Here is a 20,766-nt window from a genome sequence, read left to right on the forward strand (position 1 = left end):
TACTACGACCCGGGCGTCAAGTTCGATTCGCCAAAGTTACACTTCCTGAGCAGCAAAATTCATCGTTGCATTTCGGCTGAAAATTAATTCCTACGTATTGCTACGAATCGTACCGAAGCCATCAGCGGCAAATGGTAGCGGCAGAGGGGTAGTAGTTTTCTCAACTCAACCGGCGCAGTGACAAATTTGAACCTATGTAATACCCCCTGTCTTACACTGACGCTGCTAACTGGCATCCAAGCGAGCAGTGGAAAGGGAAAAAATGACACTTCGGACCGCGTGATGAGGCCTGCCGGCATCTTTTCCTTCAAGTCAATCCTTTTACTTTGAGCCTGCTCGGAGCGTCTTGGGGTTTAATTTAGGGTATATAAGGAGAAATCGATCCGGAGTGTCCGTTTCTTTTTTTTGCTCTTTTGACGATGAAAGGCTCGCTCGGTTGCCTTCGTTCAGTAAATCATGGCATAAATTGAATAATGTCTCATTTCATTTTCCCGGAAGGCAGATCGACCCTCAGCTAGACAAGGGTTCACCTTTGGACTGTCAAAGGCGGATATTACGTGTAAGAAGTTGGGAAAAAGTTTGGTTTGGAATTGGCAATGTTTTATTTAAGCTGTTTGAATATATTCTTTTTTTTAAATGTGATTTAGTAGGGGGATATGCCGGCATAATTTATGAAATCCCCAACTCCGAAGATGGTATAAATTTTAAAGGTTTATATAAGATCCATTCGGAAATTTTTAAACTAAATTCATGCATTTATATTTGCATAAACAAACATAAAAATGTCGACCAACGCAATTGTCTCACTGTTAACCTCAAAATTTGCAGTAGTTTACGAACAAAATGTCGCACATGCTGGATTTGCATAAATCTGTCGCCAACCTTTATGGGCGAATCAGTAATGAAAGATTCACTGAAACGTACACGCCGCACCAACTGCTTCCTGTATGTCGCTGTAAGGTTGCCAGTAAGTTTTTGGTATAACTAGCATTTGTATTTGCTATTTGCGCTTGAAATTAAGTAATGTAACGGTAGTAGTATGCCTCCCATTTTGGTATGAACGCAAGGACAGTTTTTAAAACAGAATTTGATTGATTAGTTTAAGACGGCACCGGTGGTTGAGTGGTAAGCGTGACCGCCACTCATTCCAATTTGCCTGGGTTCAATTCCAGCCGAGGTCATTGAGATTTTTCTGAGGTGAAAAAAACTGTGGTCACGTCTTCCTTCGGAAGGGAAGTAAAGCCGTTGGTCCCCGGTCTATGAGTTTGGTGGATCGATATCTAGTCCAGATAGTGAAGTCACCCCTCTGGCGTCGGTAAAGAAGAAGTGGTCCAATTTCTATACTCTTACTAATAAAAATATCCTCCTCCCGGGATACTTGTGGAGTGCGTAGTAGTATATACGGCCTCTAGCAAAAACAAGTATCGGACTAACCATTCCTTCCCTTTCCTTCCGCGATCTACGTTCGGGCCTGGCCGGCGCCGGTATTGATCAATACTTTAGGATTGCCAGGAGTTGCACATTGAAAGATGTTTCGTTATTCCCAAGCATAATTATCTACTTATTCTCTGTGAAACTTCAGCTAGTCCAGACCGATAACGGAATGGCAGCCAGGGGCGGTCGCACAAGCTCAAGCTCAGAATTTGATTGATTAGTTTAACTCATTTAACCAATTTTATAACTTCTGTAATCTAAACAGAACATTTAAATTATACTGAACGTGGTGAATATGGCACCACTTGTACCTGGTATAATCAACCTGCACAACACGTTGCAAGGCTGTTTTTGGACCCACATGTGTTTTCTTTCAGCCCTTCGTTATGCAAAATCGCGATGTTATGACAGATGGGCTAGGCGCGGTGTTTCACGGAGCGCGGCCGTTCCTTTCAATCGGGAAAGGCCGCGTTAAATTTTGGGGAAATGCGCTAATATATTCCACGTTTTAAAGTAAGATGTGATGGCAAAGAGCTAAAATCTACCCAATCTAAGTGCCAGAACATTTTGCTGTAAAGTACCAGAAGCAAAATGCAAATTGACCTGAATATTTGGGAAACTGTGAAACCCTTTTCGAACCATTAAAAGGTTAATTTTCTGATTTTAATTAATTAAGAACCACCTTACGCACTGTTTAAAATATCAGAAGTCTTGTAAAGTGAAAAATTTTATCATGAAAACGAAGCTATATATCTTTTATATTGTCCACTGTGTAAGTAATTTAAAAATAGTACCAAGGGTCATTCTATGCAAAACCAAGTTTTTAATATAACTTTTGCAGTTTTCATTTTTCCTAACATATCCTTTAGATGTTTTTCAGTGTTTTTGAAGACAAAAATTTCCTTCAATACATCAAAATTCTAGCTCCTATAATTCAAAAGATCAAATTTAAAAGAAAAATATCGCACTATTTTTGTTCAATTATGTATAACTCAAATCATGACCTTATATGTGGTTGAAAAAGAATTATCTTTGGTCCCAACTTTGGTCTTTGGTATTCCAAACACTCTATTTTTGGCAAAAAAGGCCTACAACTTTTCAACGATAATAGTTAGATATGTATTGCCATGAAATTAATTATCCGCCTTAAAACAATCTTCAAGTTGCCTGAAGACTACTGTAGTTTCAAATCAATACCACAAAAGTTATTTGAATAAAACCGTTTTTTTTTTCTAAGAAAAACTAAGAAACACCTTAACCTTTGATTTTCTATTTGTTCTGAAATGAAAAGGTAGAGCTTACATGTCTTCAGCAAACTTTTCTAAAACTTATTATTCTACAACTTCACTGAAGGTCGTATGGTTCTATCTAGAATTATTAAAAAGTTTAATTTTTGATCTTTGTAAAATTAGAACCACCCTTACTACAGACACTTTATATAACAGACTAGCGGAGAGAGAAACAGTTAAACTAGCAACCATGAATGTAAACTGGCATCACGGAAGCTCCCATAAGCTTTGGATAGGTTTCCTCTTGCACTTCCCCTCTCAAACCCCTCATGCTCGTTTGGCTGCAATTTTTGACACTTCGCTAGTCTGTGTATAAAGTGTCTGTAATCCTAACTGTTTTGTTTTTACAAAAAGAAAGGGGGTCACAAACTACGAAAACTTTTCCAAAGACATATTAAGGCTAAGTAGTTTGGTTTCAGGAAAATTTCAAAATTCCTGACAAATTTGCATTCTGGACCACTATGAATTGGTCCGACTTTGATCCGTCATTAATCATTTTGACATTTGTCCGAGATTTTTCCAACATTCATTAGACATTAAACGAGTGTTTGCTTCCTTCCGAGCGAAGTCGTTGGCGAGGATATCTGATGGAGTGCAGTAGATTTACGGAGGTCGCCGAACTCTGGACAGTTCACTAACATATTTTTCAGCATAGCTCTAGCTCCGCATGTAACACATGTAGGCATGGGAGGCTTTCGTATGCCTAACTCTGAGCCGCAACAGTACTCGTTGTTTCCTTCCAGCGGTCCGAGCTGTCCAGCGGTAGAGTAAGCCTTTGATGCGCTGCAGGTGTCCGGTATTACTGCGTCAATGAAACATGAAAGTTTCAGCTATCCTTGACTTCAACTTGCTTAAAATATCTGAGGCTGGAACAAGCGTGGTGAGACGTCGCGTCGAGCGTGCCTTCCTTTGGCCGCCAAGCGGTCAACCCTTTCGTTGCCGTCGATGTTGCAGTGACCGGGAACCCAACAAATTGTTGTGAGAGGGGTCATACTCGACCTCGATAGCCTGGATGAAGGAAAGGCGAGATTTTTCCGACGCAAGGACGGAAATGACTGCCAGAGAATCCGACAACGTAACGACGGGTGTCTCTTCCGGTTTCTGGACCATGGCAAGTACGATAGCTGACGCCTCAGAGAGCTCTTCCCCTATTCCGCTTACTTCAATTCCGATATCACTCGCTAGTGTTGAAGCCGTCTTTCGGTTCTATCTGGTGTCTGTTGTATTTGGCTCTGGCTTCCCCAGCAGCAGCAGCAGCAGCTCTCAGTTCTGTAGACAGACTTCTGTCCACGACCGCGGGCGTGCCAGATCCGGTAATGAACTCGGTGTAAGCGGACAATCGGTGGATCTGCCACCGTGTCTGTGTATTTCCGATGGATCTCGTTAGCTGTATGCAGCAGAAAACAGTTCTCTCCTGCTGTACGTTTTAAAAATCCCAATGTTCTTCTAGCGATGGTGAGTCCAGTTGTCCAACAAAGGGGGAGAATCCAGGATTGATTTCATGCGGGCCGCCTCAGCAGGCGTACTGAGTAGCAGACCAGAGGCAGAGCGAATTGTTCCGTAGTATTGGGGGCTTAAAAATTTGCTCTTCCATATTTCAGGACGTCAGCTGTGGAATATCTTGCTGTGAACGCGTCTAGCTGATATTCAACGCAGTGCGACGATTGCAGTGCTTGTGTCGGGAGCTAATTGTTTTAGTTAGTCACAACCAGTTCCGGCTATCGGTTTCGATCCGTCGGAAGTGTGCCGATGGTCCACAGTTATCCCAAGGATCTTCGGTTTCTTACGGTAGGAACGACCGCTTCGTTCAGCAGGATCGGCCTCCTTGTTGCAATATGGTTTGTGTTGCAACAGTGTGTAACCCCGATTTTAGTGGGTGCCATGTTATACCTGCTTATACCGCCCATCAGCTCACCGCACTTACGGCGGCTATAGGCTTACCGCGGCTTCGTCCGTTTGTCCTTTCTATAGCGACCAACACAATGTCGCTGAGGTATGCGAAAACATATATCCCTACCCTCAAGCTGGCGAATAGAGTTCATTACCACCAAAAACAGTGTAACGGCGAGAACGGATCTCTGGGGGACGCCGCTATCTTCCGGATAGGCGTTGGATTGGGCATCCCAAATTTCTACACGGAATGTACGGTTGGACAGGTAGTCGCTTAGGAAGCGGCTCGTGTGCCCGGTGATCCCCTAGTTGGCCAGCTATTACAGTACTCCGTGACGCCACACGGTATTCTATATCTTCGCAACGTTGAGTATTGCAATGTCGGCACGCAGGTCGTTAGTTACGGACTGGCGTACCACCTCTCCGAAGCTGGCAAGGTAAGCACCGGTTCCTACCTCACGTCGGAACACGAACTGTTGTATGAGTGTATGAGTTTGCGCTCCTACACTAGTTCCATCTACCGTCTGTTGACCATTCGCTCCATAATTTTGGCAAAGCAGGTGCATAAACTGATTCGGCGGAAATAATCTCGCGTTTAATTTCCCTGACATTTGGAATAGGGATAACTAGGGCTTCCTTCCATGAAGCAGGCATCGGTTTACCGCTCCAAATTCGGTTGATACTGTCCAAAATTGCCCGCTTGGCTTGGGGGTGGCATCGAAATAAAGGGTAACCAACGTCATTACCACAATAGATCTAAATACTGGTCGCAGTGGTTCGTTCCTACAAAAAAAAAAATCAACATCATTCAATCCGGCACACTTGCCGTGTATACTTGATGGTTGTATTTTTTTTTACAATGGAGAAGACCTTTATGTCCTAGCCCAGTACACGTGCTATTGGTAGGGTCCAATCTACCACACGGGGTGCACTGGGGGCGTGTCGGGCTCGAATGGTGACGCTGCCATTAATACCGACTAAACTCCATTGGGCTCCGCCATCATTCCTCCCAGGAACTACCTCTCGGTATTACTTCTGGGGGAATGGCTGTACTAAATGTACTCATTCACTCTCACTCACGCGTTTATACAGCCTGTATGAGGCTTACTTGGGTGCTCTCTCAATCGCACTTTGATTCACTCTCAAACACTCCCACATGAGGTTTGTGCTCACCTTTTACGTTCCATGCGAGGCTGACTTGTGTGCTCACCTTACTCGTTCCTTGCTAGGCTTACTTTTGTGCTCGCCCCACCCATACCATGTGAGGCTGACTTGGGTGCTCACCCTATCACCTGATTCACTCTCAATCGTGCCACTCTATTGTACCTTTGTCACTCCCCCTGGCATCCCATGTGGGACATTTTTCTTAGGCCCCACTTCTGACATACCATGCGAGGCTGACTTGTGTGCTCACCTTTTTCATTCCTTGCTAGGCTGACTTTTGTGCTAGCCTCTACCATACCATGTGTGGCTAACTTTTGTGCTCACCCTTAACATGCCGTGTGAGACTGACTTGGATGCTCACCCTTTCACTCCTCTGCCACGCCATGAGGCATCGATAGCTAAGTTCCAACATACTACGCTACGTCCCTCCCGTCTTGGCATGAGGCAGTCCACTTATACGGCTATACACTCACTCTTCTGTCTTGCTTCGGGGTGGCTGGGTTTACCCCTTACGCGGTTGCCATTCGCTGCGCCAAACCTGCCTGGGCATGAACAGACTATTCACTCCCTTTTTTGCGCTTGGCCTTTTTTTGCTCCAGCTAACCAATCACTAGTTAGCCGTGCCCGTCGTCTGTTGCTCGGTTCGCCAGATTACCTGTAGCCTACTGGCAATCTGGATGGTAGCAGCCGAGACTGCGTTCCACTTCTCTACCGATTGACACATCCGCTGAATAAGGGTATCAGGGGTTGTGTCCCAGCCACAGACGTCGAGCATTGCTCTTCTTTCGACGTCGAACCGATGACATACGAACAGTATGTGTTCGGCAGTTTCATCTACACCTGGGCAGTCCGGGCAGACTGGGACCTCCGCGTGCCCGAATCTGTGGAGGTACTGACGGAAACAGCCATGGCCTGACAGGAATTGTGTCAGGTGGAAGTGAACTTCCCCATGGGGTCTTGCCACCCAGCTCGATATGCTAGGTATCAGCCGGTGGGTCCACTTACCTTTCGAGGAGTTGTCCCACTCACGCTGCCACCTGGCGACCGAGGTCACCCTGGTGCGCTCGCGGACTCCCCTATTTCCACGTAGCTCAAAGCACTCCTCATCTTCCCGAATGACCAGCCCGACTGGCATCATGCTCGCTATCACGCAGGATGCATCGTGTGATACCGTGCGGTAGGCAGATATCACTCTGAGGCACATCACGCGGTAGGTGCTCTCCAGTTTCTGTAGGTAACTGGTTACCCTCAGTGCTCTTGACCATGACGGGCCGCCGTACCTGAGGATAGATACGGCAACGCCTGCCAGTAACCTACGTCTACTGGCGCACACCTTTGAGCTGTTGGACATCATTCTCGATAGTGCCGCAACAGCAGTCGACGCTCTCTTGCACGTATAGTGGCTGCCGAAGGTCAGCTTGTCGTCTATAATAACTCCGAGAGACTTCAGACTTTGCTGTGAAGTGATCGCGACTTCTCCCACATGGATAACTGCATGTTGTGCCGACTTGCGGTTGTTGACGATAACTACCTCCGTCTTATGATGAGCGAGCTCCCGGCCTCTCGCGCTCATTCATTCCTCCACCGTGTGGATCGCGTGTTCTGCGGTTAGTTCTACCTCAGTGATTGACTCCCCGTAGACCTCCAAGGTTACGTCGTTGGCAAAGCAATCTTGACCCCAGGAGGGAACTTCAGTCTCAGAACCCTGTCATACATGAGGTTCCATAGCACCGGGACTAGGATCGAGCCCTGCGGGACTCCGGCGGTAATCGGAACCCTTTTCTGACCGGCATCGGTCTCGTATATCAGTACGCGGTTTTGGAAGTAACTTTCCAGGATCCGGTACAGACCCACCGGTAGGCTAAGCCGGTGTAACGAGAGCGCGATGGCATCCCAGCTTGCGCTGTTAAATGCGTTCTTCACGTCAAGTGTCACTAACGCACAGTATCGAATACCTCGCCTTTTTCGTTGGATCGCTATCTCGGCAGTATTTATCACTGAGTTGAGAGCGTCCACTGTGGACTTACCCTTCCGAAAGCCAAACTGGTTGCTTGACAGACCGTCCGTACCTTCCGCGTACGGGGTGAGCCTGTTGAGGATGATCCTCTCAAGCAGTTTGCCAGTCGTGTCTATCAGACAGATTGGTCTGTACGCCGATGGGTCGCCTGGCGGCTTCCCGGGCTTCGGCAACAGCACCAGTTTCTGCCTTTTCCATCTATCGGGGAAACGGCACTCGTCAAGGCATCTCTGCATAGCTAGCCTGAACATGTTCGGGTTCGCTATGATCGCTGCCTTGAGAGCGTTGTTTGGAACTCCATCCGGCCCTGGAGCTTTGTTCATTGCTAGGGATTTAGCCACTGCGAGTAGTTCTTCATTCGTCACTGGAGCCACCATTTCGACCGTGCCCGCACTGTCTCGTAGTGCAGGTGGCCAGGGGCTTGTGGCTCGAGACGGGAAGAGTACTTCGATAATCGTTGCCAACCGGTCCGGAGACCGTTCTGGGGGTGGGGTCTTGGCCATCACAATCCGGTAGGCGTCACCCCACGGATTCGCGTTGGCACTCTCACACAGGTTGTCGAAACACGCTCTCTTGCTGCTCTTAATAGCCTTGTTAAGGGCCAATTTCGCAGCTCGAAACACTTCACGGCGGTTCTCTCTTGCATCCTGGGTGCGAGCTCTTTGCATCCTACGTCTAGCTCTGAGACAGGCTGACCGTAGAGCTGCAATCTCGGCACTCCACCAGTATACCGGGCATCTACCGTTTCTTGGCAGTGTTTTTCTCGGCATAGTGGCGTCGCACGCGCGTGATAGAACAGCTACCAGCGCATCCCCGCTTAGACTGTCGGTGTTGGCCTTGATGGTTGTATACTTGATCTAAAACGTAGCTGGGAGTGCGGTGTCTGCAAACAGGGATGCGAATTGCCTAGTTGCTTAGTTCGTTACCGATGGTCATGGGATCGATCTTCGTGCTCCCGTTAACGGTAATAACGTAGCCACTGTGCCGCCGCTTTCCGCTTAGAGCGTTAACTCTGCGCTTGAGCTCTGAAGACGAGGAGTCTGGAGATATAGCTTCAAAAAATCTGGTCCAACTGGTGTGTTTTGCCTCTTTTATCGCTTTCCTGGCCTCATTTCTGGCCTTTCTGAAGTCATCAGCTTGCTTGTTTCGGTATGGGTCGTCCACAGAAGTCTTCTTCAGTGTCCGCAGCGCAGTTCGACGGGCCCGGATGGCACCACCAGTGCACCTACTGTCGCAGAGGGTTCCCACTTGCCCTTGGAATGAAACCCTATTTAAGATGCCGGTGAGTTCGTCCAGGGTGTATGACCCGTCCCGATCTATTAGATCATCGACGGTTTCCTCGTAGCGATCCTACATTCACCGTCTTCGGTGGATTGTTTATGGTGGTGTCTGATAGTACGCAAACTGAATTGGGAACTGGTCACCGTTCCATGGTTCAGCAAGGACAGTCCACCCACAAGATCCTGCTAGTGCCCCGAGCGGATAGAGACATCGATGACAGATTCCGTCTGTTCACGGAGAAAAGTCGAACTGCCATCGTTGAGAACCACGGCTTCATTGTTTTTCTAGTGCAATTTTTCTAACTATTTCGCTTTTAAAAGTCTGTAGATGTCTGGCTACGTCTATAGGAGACCATCAAAAGTCTGTAAAATACAGACATGTCTGCAAATCTAACGTTGCTACCCACGAATGCCGGTTTCCTAATTATCACGCTGGGTTCGCCTGGTGTGCGTCTCCTGCAGCGCCAAGCAAATGAACTGCGTCTGGGCAATGATCCTTTCCAGGCCACCCAGGCATCCTCGCAAGCCATTTGTGTCCCACTGGATGGCCAGTATTGTTGCTTTTATCTTCGGTGTAGTAGAGTAGAGATACCAAAAACCTCCGACGGCGATGTTGTGAATGTTTATGGAAGATACACGAGTAACAGATGATTCCAGACTTAATGTAACATGTGACGACCTTACCCGGGGAGAGGCCAGGGCTCCCGCTCTAGCAACCACCGGTGGTGCATCGCTACAAGGCTGGACGTCCCCGGTCAGGGCCGGCACGGGAAAGTAGGCGTCATGGTTTGTGATGATGACAGATGGCTTGGTTGGTGTGGCACTTTTGTTGGATGGTTTAAATAGTACCGGGTGCCAAGAGCAACCTCGAAGTGGACTAAGGTTTCGTTGTTGTTGGTGCTTGTAGTCATCCAGGCTGAAAATTCTTCCCGGTGTCCCGATGAGTGCGGGGGTATCGGAAGCATTGAGCCGGTTCTCGTCGTTGCTGATCTGATTACTTGCTTCAGGTGTTGTTTTAGAGATTAGGCGATACGATCGCCTGCTGGGGTCCGATATGGTACGGAGTGGTGGAGGCGGTCGTGATTCCCGTCGTTTTGTGTCTCAGTTGGTGAATTTTCTGGTGTCCTATTTGATTGGTCCGTGGTGCGTGTTTGAATCGGTAACAAGAATACTAATTGTGGTATTATTTATACTTCTCTGTGGGGTTTCTATTGGGTGCAACGGGTGTATCCGGAACTTACCCGGTGGAGGTCGACTCAGGTTGGCTTTCGTTTTTTTATTACAATCGAATTTTTTTATCTTTGTTGTTATCTTCATTAACATCTTATTAAAAAATATAAGCAGTGCTCCTTATAGCCGGCTATCCGGAGTTCAAGTTGCTCATTTTGCTAATCGTATTAATACAACAAATGATAAATTTCCCAAATTCTCGGCAGCCGGCTGCCCAGAGCAATTATTATATGATAACGCTATTGGCATATTTACTAACAACTCTCCCCTTCCCGTGATACGTGTGGAGATGCAGAGGATTCCTCGGTCTCTAGTACAACATGTATCGGACTAACATTCCTTCCTTTCCCAGAAGATCTGCATTCGGACGTAGCCGGCGTCGGTATTGATCAGCATGCAGGGATCAGAATAGATTGTACAATGTGGCTCATCATGTTATTCCCAAGCATGTTGTTCTAATGAACATTTTGCAACCTAATTTGGTTTTTGGTCAATAACGGAGTAGCAACTACGGGCGATCTCTTATGCTTATGCTTATGCTTTGTTGTTATCTCCATTAACATCCTGTTGTTGGTTCAGAGTTTTTCGGAAATATCGAGGGACACTTGGGGCACGGGGTTTTGCGGTGCTTCGGTGCCCGAGATGTTCCAAGTTCCGACTAGTGAAGGGCAGTTGTTACGGGAGCTCGATCGGGTTATCCTTTGTGTTTTTGGTGGAGTTGGATCTGTAGTGTTTTTATAGGGCTCCTAGATTTTTCTCTATCGCTTTCTCGGTTACGGTTTTTTTTACTGGTTGTGTTCGTCACGTAATCTGGGGTCTCGCTGAGTCACGATGCCCGTACAGGGTTTTGTTGGCGTCTTCCTGCTCTCCCTTCACTCTAGTGTGCTCATTAGTTATGCTCGTTCCGTTCGTTACCTCTATGTTTGGAAATATTGAGTTAGCGGACGGCCTCCGTCAGGTGATTTTTCAAACCTTTTCTGCCTTTAGACTTGTAATTTCTTCTTTTAGTTTGGCGATAGTGCAGTCCATGCGGTCTCGAATCTGTTCGGCGTAGCTGGGTCCTTTGCGGTTTTGTGCGATTAGCCCACTTGCTTCAGGAAATGAAAGGTTTTCAAAGACTTTCAATTTAATGATGGTTCTTCTTCCATATATATGGGGCACTTTTTATTTAGTTGGGTGCTCACCATTGCAGATTATGTATTTCGGGCCATTGGTACATGGGTAGTCTTGGTCTGATTGGTGGTTCTGACTGCAGTTTGGGCAAGTTTTCTGGTTGGAGCAAACCCTAGTACCATGCCTGAATTTGCCGCAGCGGCAGCATATCATAAGGGACGGGTTGTAAGGCCGGACATTGGTGCGTAACAGGCCGAGAAAGATATATTCGGGAAGGACTGTACCATGGAACGATATCATCGCTAGGGGAGGGGGGGGGGGTGACCTCGTTGAATAATTTGCTGATCCTCCGGACCGATACAACTCCTTGACCTCTTAGCTTCTTAAGAAGTTCGTCATTGGCCATGTGTCGACGTCGTAGATCACACGCTGGGTCATGTTGAGCGTGGGGTCAGCCTTTTGACCGTCGATTAACTCGTTCATGCACAGCAGAGCGTAATTCGCCTTTTTGGGGTCATTCATAAAACATACCGGGCTCTTTTGCTCCACATCGTGTCCGAAACCACCGTTGTCGGATCACATTCTGGTGACCCTGTACCGATTTCAAAATCGTGAACGGGCTGGGGTCAGTCGGGCATTGAACTCACAGTCTGACACAATAGTTCGCAATAGTAGGGTCTGATGCCCCCTGGGTATACGTACTCAAGCAACGTGCAACTTTAAGGAGGGCCGTTGTTCCCCTGATCGGGATGGGGCATCTCTCATTGGGTTGGAAGATGTTTGTGATTCGTCGGCACACTGCCATCACCGATGGCCTGTAGAAGGACGGTTGTTCACAATTCGAAAAGTTTGGTAGGGCGTGTTGGCGCTCAGCGCTTCTTCGGAGTCTAAGCTCTTGGTATCTATAGGAAAAAATCGATTTCAATTTTTTGCTAAAAACGGGTAGCCTTTGCACTTCCGACGACACACGGGATTTAATACTCGCGGAAATAGGCCGGGCGAAAACCGGTACTATAATATTAACCAGGTGGCTGAGGCCGAACCTCTGGAGGTATACCGGTGGCGTATACCGAGCGGAAGTTTTGATTTCTAAACGCGGAGTTTGCGCTGACGCGAAACAACGGCCTCAAGTGATGTAAACCTAACGGAGTCTGCGCACAATAAAATTAGAAGCAAAAAATCAAATTAAAGGAAACTTATAGGCATGAGATGTTAATAAGCTATACTCTGAAACTTTTCAAGAATATACTCTGAAAACAATTCTAACGATTGCAGCAGAGAAATTTTTTTTTGAAGCTGGCTGATGAGTAGACCCCCTTAACCGAATTGTTATTAGTTTGCTTTTGCTATCACATCTGTTCGGTGCGTTGTAAACGCAAGTTGATGATAAAGTAACACATCCAAAGTGCTGAACCGATCAGTTCTTTGCAGAACCACACCATTAACTATGTAACCGAAAATTACCTGATGGCTTAGACGGTAATAAGACATGGCGGACACGAACGGTAAGCTTATTCCATCCACACTAATCACCAAACCGATCCAGTAGTGATTGAATGCAATCTGCAATACTTCGCACAATAACCTATAGCTTCAGATAAAGGGCATAGACGAATCTAGACCCTAGTTCAAGCAGCAGCATTATATCGTTGAAGTACAATACAAATAATAGTGGACCGAGGATGCTACCTGGTTACACTGCAGATGAGTTTGTGAAACACGACGCAGTACTGAACTCAAACTTCATATGGAGATGGAGATTCTTTCCAGTCAAATAAGATTTCAGCCATCGCGAAAAGTAGTTCGAAGCACCTATCTTGGATGTCTTTTGAGAGTCTTTTCTTTATTTAACAATAAAAATATTTTTTTATTGTTGAATATAAGAATTTATTATAGTGATGGGTTTAGACCAACGAATCCCCCTTTGCTAAGCTACTGTAGTACAGCATACAGCAGGAATCTATTTCTATCGAACTTCCGGTTGATCGAATTCGAAATCAGTTTCGAATTAATTTGTTCTAGATTTGAGTACGCACATTCCGGAAACCGAATCACATAGGTGAGGGTGAAAACGATCGTGCCTGTTCGATACAGCGGATGAGTGCGAGCCAAAACGTTAATTTCATTTCACAAACTGCTGCTGGAATATCGCAATCCTCCAATCCCATGTAATAAGATAATATCTGATTTTCATTTTCCTAATCCGACAAAACAAATTTTAGAAATTTAATGCCCTTAACAGACCTGTGCTCGTGACAGCATATGTTGCTGCGGATAATACCCGAGTCACGGTGTCTAGTTAAACCGTGAAACCCGGACCCGGATGGCCAGAATCGGCCAGTGCACTAGTTGAACCGGAAAATTTTATTTAAAATCCAATCTCATACTCACCAGGCAGGTTCCTGCTACCGTGGTGCATTCTGAAGCGTAAACTTGCATTTGCATCCGCATTTCATTATCGAAACGGGACCTGAAATTAGCTCGGTGCTGTATGATGATGCTGTGAGGCTCAGCGTGCCATCGATAACACACTTCATTAATCAGCTAAACTATTTAATTTTAGGCTGAGGTACAATCAGGCCCCATACCAATAAATTCAAGATCAACAATTTTCCGACAATCGAAGCGCCCCTCCTCTCGTCTATCTGTCTGTCCTGGTTCTTCAAATTCCCATGGCCGAACAAATGAACTGGCCAGTTCCAGCGCACGGAACAACCAAATTGAACAGTACAAACAATCATTTGGCTATAAATTTCACGAAGGTTGAAACGAGGGGTCCGAAATGTCAGTTAATTCAGTCAGGCTGCCGGATCGTTCCTACTCGTATTTAGAACGAAATATTGCGAATCTAATTCAGAACTCGATCAACTGTAAATAAACTAACTGGACACCGCCTTCTGAAATTCGATTGAGTTTCACCAGGCGGGCTTAGGGTGGAGTTTATCCGGTATTGGTTGTTGTTTTTAAATTGAGATTCTGGTTGAAATAAATCGGAATTATAATTCGGTTTCAGTCAAAAAGTGTGACGCCCATCCGTGTTTCTTTTCTATTCCGGTCGGACCGAGTTGAAATAGATTATATGTTATATTAAAGCTGTTCCTTGCTTTTGATGAATAAATCAATATTTTTCCTTTTAATTGGTACAGATTTCTACAATGTCAGAAAAAGTAATAAATGATTTGTCAAAAAGCTACCGGCGAACCCCTCGCCCGAAACATCGTTTTTATTCGACTTAATTCGGCTGATATCTTTTGCAGGCTAAATCCCGGCTACCTACCTGCCCCTGTCCACACATACAACACGCATTATGTTCCAATTTCGTGATAAATGTTGTATTTGAATTATGCATTCCCGACGAATATTCCTGGACTAGTATTATGAATAACCAGATTAGCCGGGTCCAGAAGGAACGCTCCATCGCTGCATAAATGCAGTGGTCGTTGCGGCGAATTTGCCCGATATTGATCAAATAATTTTCGGAACTTTGATGCATAGCTTTCCTCCGGTGGTTTCCGTTGGTCACGCGGGATACCGAATTTTCTATTAACAATTGCCGTGAGGTAGGTGTGCGGTGCGGTAATTCGGGGCGAAGGTAGAAATCGGAAAACATGCGCGAGGAAAGTGTGTTATAGCTTTTTAACATATTTGATGCTGTGTTGTTAGAATAAGTATGCCAGGGAAATTCAGTGGAACAAAGCCGTGGTTTCTGGACAGGGCATGTAAGCCGAGGGGGACAATATACTTTGAGAGGAAATTCCAGACAAAATGTTTCGGACTGGGTATAAAATACACCAGTAGAAAGAGACATTTTCCGTATTTATCAAATGGCCAAATACTCGTCCGAAATGTCCAAATAATGTATTTTGCAAGGCAATTGCCTTTTTTTCTAAGCCAAGAGAGAAGCACTTCAATTATTAATGAATAAAAGAAAATATTTCACGAATTCGAATGTCCAACAAAATACTGACACGGGTAATACAGTTGAACATAGCTTTTTTTAAGTGTGCTAAAAATATAAGATTTATGATAATGTCTGCGGTCTTAAATCGAATTCATTATGTGTGTTTCGACTTCGTCTCATCAGAATCCGACACTAACCTAGTGACAGGACTAAACTAGCGCCGGATTCACGCAAGCTAAAAAAAACGAAAACAGTATTTGTGTTTTTGAGCAAACCACTAGTCCTGCGTGATGTCCCGCTAAAAAGAACTTCTGATTAAACTGAATTAATTATATCGCAACTTGGTTTGGCTTATTAGGCCAATGCAATATACAACTATGGCGGCTTACTGGATAAAAATTTAGGTTAAAACTATTTTTTCTCCGTTAAGAAGAAAATTATTTGAAACCATCTTTGCGCGTGAAGCCCAAAAGCCCTTAACTAAATTAGTTATGGAATTTGCGATTCGGCTTTGTATCATCAGAATCCGACACTATCTTAGTCCCTTTCCTACTAACACAAATTCCTTTCCCGTGATGCTCGCGGAAGTGCAGAGGTAGTCTTGGTCTCTATCAACAGCGAGTGTCGAACTAACATTCCTCTCCTCCCCTTCCTCGGTAGAACAGTATTGGTCGCGGCAAGCGTCGTTTTTGACCATTTTTTTGAAAGTTTGGGTCAGTGAAACATGCACAGTGAGAATGACTTGATTCTCCCAAGCATCAAGTTTTTGGTTCATTGTGCATTTCCACTCATTCGGTCAATCACGACGTGCAACTACGGGTAGTCTACCTAAGCTAGGCTAAGATCAGTGAAAAACATTACTCAGAAACACAAATAGTGTTTTCATTTTTTTGGAGTTAGTGTGAATCGTGTCACTAAGTTAGTGTCGAATTCTGATGAAACGAAATCGAAACGGGAACTCCATAACTTATGTTCATGCACAACGAAAAATTGCAACAGCGCGCCACCTATATATCAGCCACCGTCGAGCCTGCCAGCTTCGCTTCCGTTAGTCAAGAACGGAAGGCGATTCTACTAGCAACTGCTGTAGTCATCGTTGTCGATGCCAGTGGAACCGAGTATACAGCTCGTGTGCTGCTTGATTCAGGTGGCGAATGCTGTTTCGTTACCGAATCATTCTTCCAGCAAATCAAGGCGCAGAGGAGATCATCATACGATTGCTGGCATTGGTCAATCGTCGATGCATGCCTGGCACAAATTACTCTCCACGATTCGCTCCCACATGGGAAGGTATTCGACCAGTTTGGCATTTTTAATTCTTCCAAGAATTACCATCGATCTGCCGTCGATTTCCGTTGATACTTTGGCCTGGAAGATTCCACCGAGTACCCGAGTAAATAATCATGGGTTCAGACACCATGCAACTCCTTGAAAAGACCATGAATATGGTCCGTGCCAAGTTTCACAACAATCAAAACACCATCAAATGGTCTCAACAACCCATCAATATGCCAAAATTTTGCGAGAAGCATTTCTGTCGCACGATAACCCGCAACGATGAAGGCCGATACGTAGTTCGACTGCCACTAAAGCAGGACATGTTGTCAGCTCCATCGAGAGCCGTTGCACCGCTCTGAACCGTTTTCACCAGCTAGAAAGTCATCTAATCCGCAATCTTGACTACCATCAACAATATCGAGTTTTCGTCGAGGAATACCACCTGCTAGGGCACAAGCGGCGCGTAACGGACTACGAAAAGCCTCCGACTCCATGCTGCCATCTTCCGCAACACGCTGCACTGCGTGAAGAAAGCACGACGACCAAACTGGGGGAAGTTTTCGACACTTCTTGTAGAATGTCCCCCTGGAGATCACCTGACCAACCAACCGATGACGTTCTAATCGACGGGCGATTCTTTTCTTATATCACCAACGTTCGTACCTACCGCAGTGCGAATATAGATTTGGACCATTACCTAGTTGCAGTATTCATGCGCTCAAAACCCTCGACGGTGCACAACATGCGTCGTAGTCGGACGCCAAGGCCCAACATCGCGCAACTTCGGAACGCCGGGGTTGCCCAAGACTACGCACAACGGCTGGAAGCAGCACTACCCACGGAAGAACAGCTGGGCGCAGCTACTCATGAAGATGGCTTGAGGGAGATCCGTTCCGCCATAGGAAGAACTGCTATAGCGGCACTAGGTACAGCGTTTCCGAATCAAGGAAACGACTGGTTCTATGACGAATGTAAGCAGTTAATAGGGGAGAAGAATGCAGCACGGGCGAGGATGCTGCAGCACGGAACGAGACAGAATGTGGAGCGATACAAACAAGCACTGAGCAGGCAAACCTCGGTCCTCCGGAGAAAGAAGCGCCAACAGGATGAACGAGATCTCGAAGCTACGGGGCTTAAATGACACACGGAAGTTCTACGAGAAGCTGAACAGTTCCCACAAAGGCTACGTTCCGCAAGCCGATATGTGCTGGGACTTAGACGGCAACCTTCTTACGAACGAGTGTGAGGTGATTGAGAGGTGGAAGCAGTACTATGACGAGCACCTCAACGGTGAAGCAGCAGAGGACGAAGGCGATATGGCAACGGATCTTGGAGCACGTGCAAAAGACGATAGATTGCCGACCACTGATCTCCAAGAACTCAAGGAGGACATCGGTCGGCTGAAAAACAACAAAGCTGCCGGTGTAGATCAACTACCCACCGAGCTATTAAAATACGGCGATGAAACACTAGCTAGAGCACTGCACAAAATTTGGGAGGAGGAGATTCTTCCAGCGGAGTGGATGGAGGGTGTCGTTTGCCCAATCTACAAAAAGGGTTACAAGTTGGATTGCTGCAACTACCGTGCGATCACACTACTTAACACCGCCTAAAAGGTCCTCTCCCAAATTTTTTGCCGCCGATTGTCACCATGTGCAACGGAGTTCATGGGGCACTACCAAGCGGGATTCATGGGTTCCCGCGCCACCACGGACCAAATATTCGCGATTCGGCAGGTTCTGCAGAAGTGCCGCGAATACAATGTGCCCACACATAATTTGTTCATCGATTTCAAATCGGCATATGATACAATCGATCGAGATCAGCTATGGCAGATAGTGCACGAGAACGGTTTTCCGGATAAGCTAACACTATTAGTCAAAGCGATGATGGATCGTGTGATGTGCGTTGTTCGAATATCAGTGACACTCTCGAGTCTCTTTGAATCTCGAAGAGGGTTACGGCAAGGAAATGGTCTATCCTGCCTGCTGTTCAACGTTGCGTTAGAAGGTGTAATAAGGAGAGCGGGGATAGACACGAGTGGCACGATCTTCAGGAAGTCCGTCCAGCTTCTTGGCTTCGCCGACGACATTGACATAATGGAACGGAACTTTGAGGCGATTTCGGAAACGTACATCAGACTGAAAGCCAGCAGGATTGCACTTGCAATAAATTCCTAAAAGGGAAAATTGGACTAAACCGTTTTGCGCGTTAAGGGCGCAAGACCTAACTCAAATTAAGTTTTGCTTTTTTTGTATTTTTTTTTGTGATCCGAAACAAAAAAAAGCAAAACTTAAGGATTGGACTTGCCATCAACGTTTCGAAGACAAAGTACATGAGAGGAAGAGGTTCTAGAGACGACAATGTGAACCTTCCATCCCGAGTTCGGATTGACGGTGACGAAATCGAGATGGTCGACGAATTCGTGTATTTGGGCTCACTGGTAGCCGCCGACAATGATACCAACAGAGACGGATCTTGGCGGGAAATCGTGCCTACTTTGGACTCCAGAGGACGCTCCGGTCGAACAAAATTCGCCGCCGCACGAAGTTGATTAGACCGGTGGTCCTCTACGGCCACGAGACCTGGATTAAAAGTCCAGGACCAACGCGCCCTTGGAATTTTCGAACGAAAGGTGTTGGGTACCATCTAAGGTGGCGTTCAGATGGAAGACGGAACGTGGCGCAGGCGAATGAACCATGAGTTGCATCAGCTGCTGGAAGAACCATCCATCGCGCATACCGCAAAAATAGGAATTTTGCGGTGGGCTGGACACGTCGTAAGAATGTCAGACGACGACCCGGTGAAGATGATTTTTTAAAGCGACCCTACAAGAACAAGAAGACGGGGTGCACAGCAAGCACGGTGGATCGACCAGATAGAGGATGGCCTGCGGACCCTTCGAAGACTGCGAGGTTGGCAACAAGCAGCAATGGACCCAGCAAGAGACAACAAGGCTCTAGTCTGAACGGTAAGGTAAGTGTAAAATCTCCAACGGACCTTCGCTGAATGACGCAGTTGGACCAACCGTGTAAGCAGACCTGCGATCAATCATCATGCGAGCCTGAACATACCCAGCCATGCTGATTACTGACACCTAGCAGATGTACCGCCAAGTCCTGGTTGACGAGCAGAACACCCCACTTCAGAGAATTGTTTGGCGTGTTTCCCCCAACAATTCGATGGAAAGCTTCGAGCTGAAGGCCGTAACGTACGGTGCAGCCTTGCGGACGGCGACCGCAACGAGTATCCTGAAGCAGCTGAAGTTCTACGTAAGTAAGGATTTCTACGTCGGAGACCTGTTCTCCTGTGGTCGCAACGTGGCAGAAACAACCGCTTCATGCAATTAGCTTGACGCGCTGTTATCCAAGGTCGGATTAGTACTCCGAAAATGGGCTTCAACGAGGAAGCTGTATTGGAGGATGTCCCAACTAAAAATTGTGCGCGACAAGAATCTGTAGACCTAGATCGATATTAGCGCTTCGAAATGCTTGGTCTGCACTGGGAACCGTTCACTGACCAGCTCCGGTACAGAATCCAGCTTTCACCTTCGACGACAGCTACATTGCTGACGAAATGCATCGCACTGTCGTACATCCCACGTTTGTTTGATTAGCTTGGACTTGCCAGATCCGTCGTAACAATCGCTAAAATATTCATGCAGACTCTCTGGACCTAGAAGAACGACGGTGGCAAGATTTGGGGCTAGGACAACAAACTACCATCCGCCATCAAGAAACATTGGCACGAGTACCAGTGGCAACTACCTCGACTGATCGATTTGCGCATAGACCATTGCAGTCTGGTTCGTAATTTCGGATCAATCTAGCTATCAGGCATACGGCTCGTGTGTTTACCGTTAAAATTAAAGTGCAGTTAAAGTTTCTCTGCTGACTGCGAAGGTCGAGGGCACTCCTGAAGGAGTAAAGCATTCCGCGACTCGAGCTCTGCAGTACCCTTCTGTCTACTGAACTCTACAAGAAGGTGACGCCATCGCTTCAAACCCCACAAAAAACGTTCTTTTGGTTGTTACGTTTAAATTGGGCAAAGGGTAATCATAAGTGCAATAATGAGGGTGTTAAACGGGAGTGTGTAGCGTGCAGTCCAGAAAGACAGGAGGGCGTGAACGCACCCCACCCGTGATGGGTTGTCAGTCGCGGGATGACGGCA

The 20,766-nt window shown here is 46.4% G+C and overlaps 1 protein-coding gene across 13 annotated transcripts in view; it reads right to left on the bottom strand.

Moving 5' to 3' along the window:
• Positions 1-20,766, bottom strand: part of LOC131679280 (disintegrin and metalloproteinase domain-containing protein 33) — a 1,109,813-nt gene that overhangs the window by 364,886 nt on the left and 724,161 nt on the right. The gene's annotated exons all lie outside the window — the stretch shown is intronic.

Source organism: Topomyia yanbarensis, chromosome 1 (genome assembly GCF_030247195.1).
Source record: "Topomyia yanbarensis strain Yona2022 chromosome 1, ASM3024719v1, whole genome shotgun sequence".
NCBI lineage: Eukaryota > Metazoa > Arthropoda > Insecta > Diptera > Culicidae > Topomyia > Topomyia yanbarensis.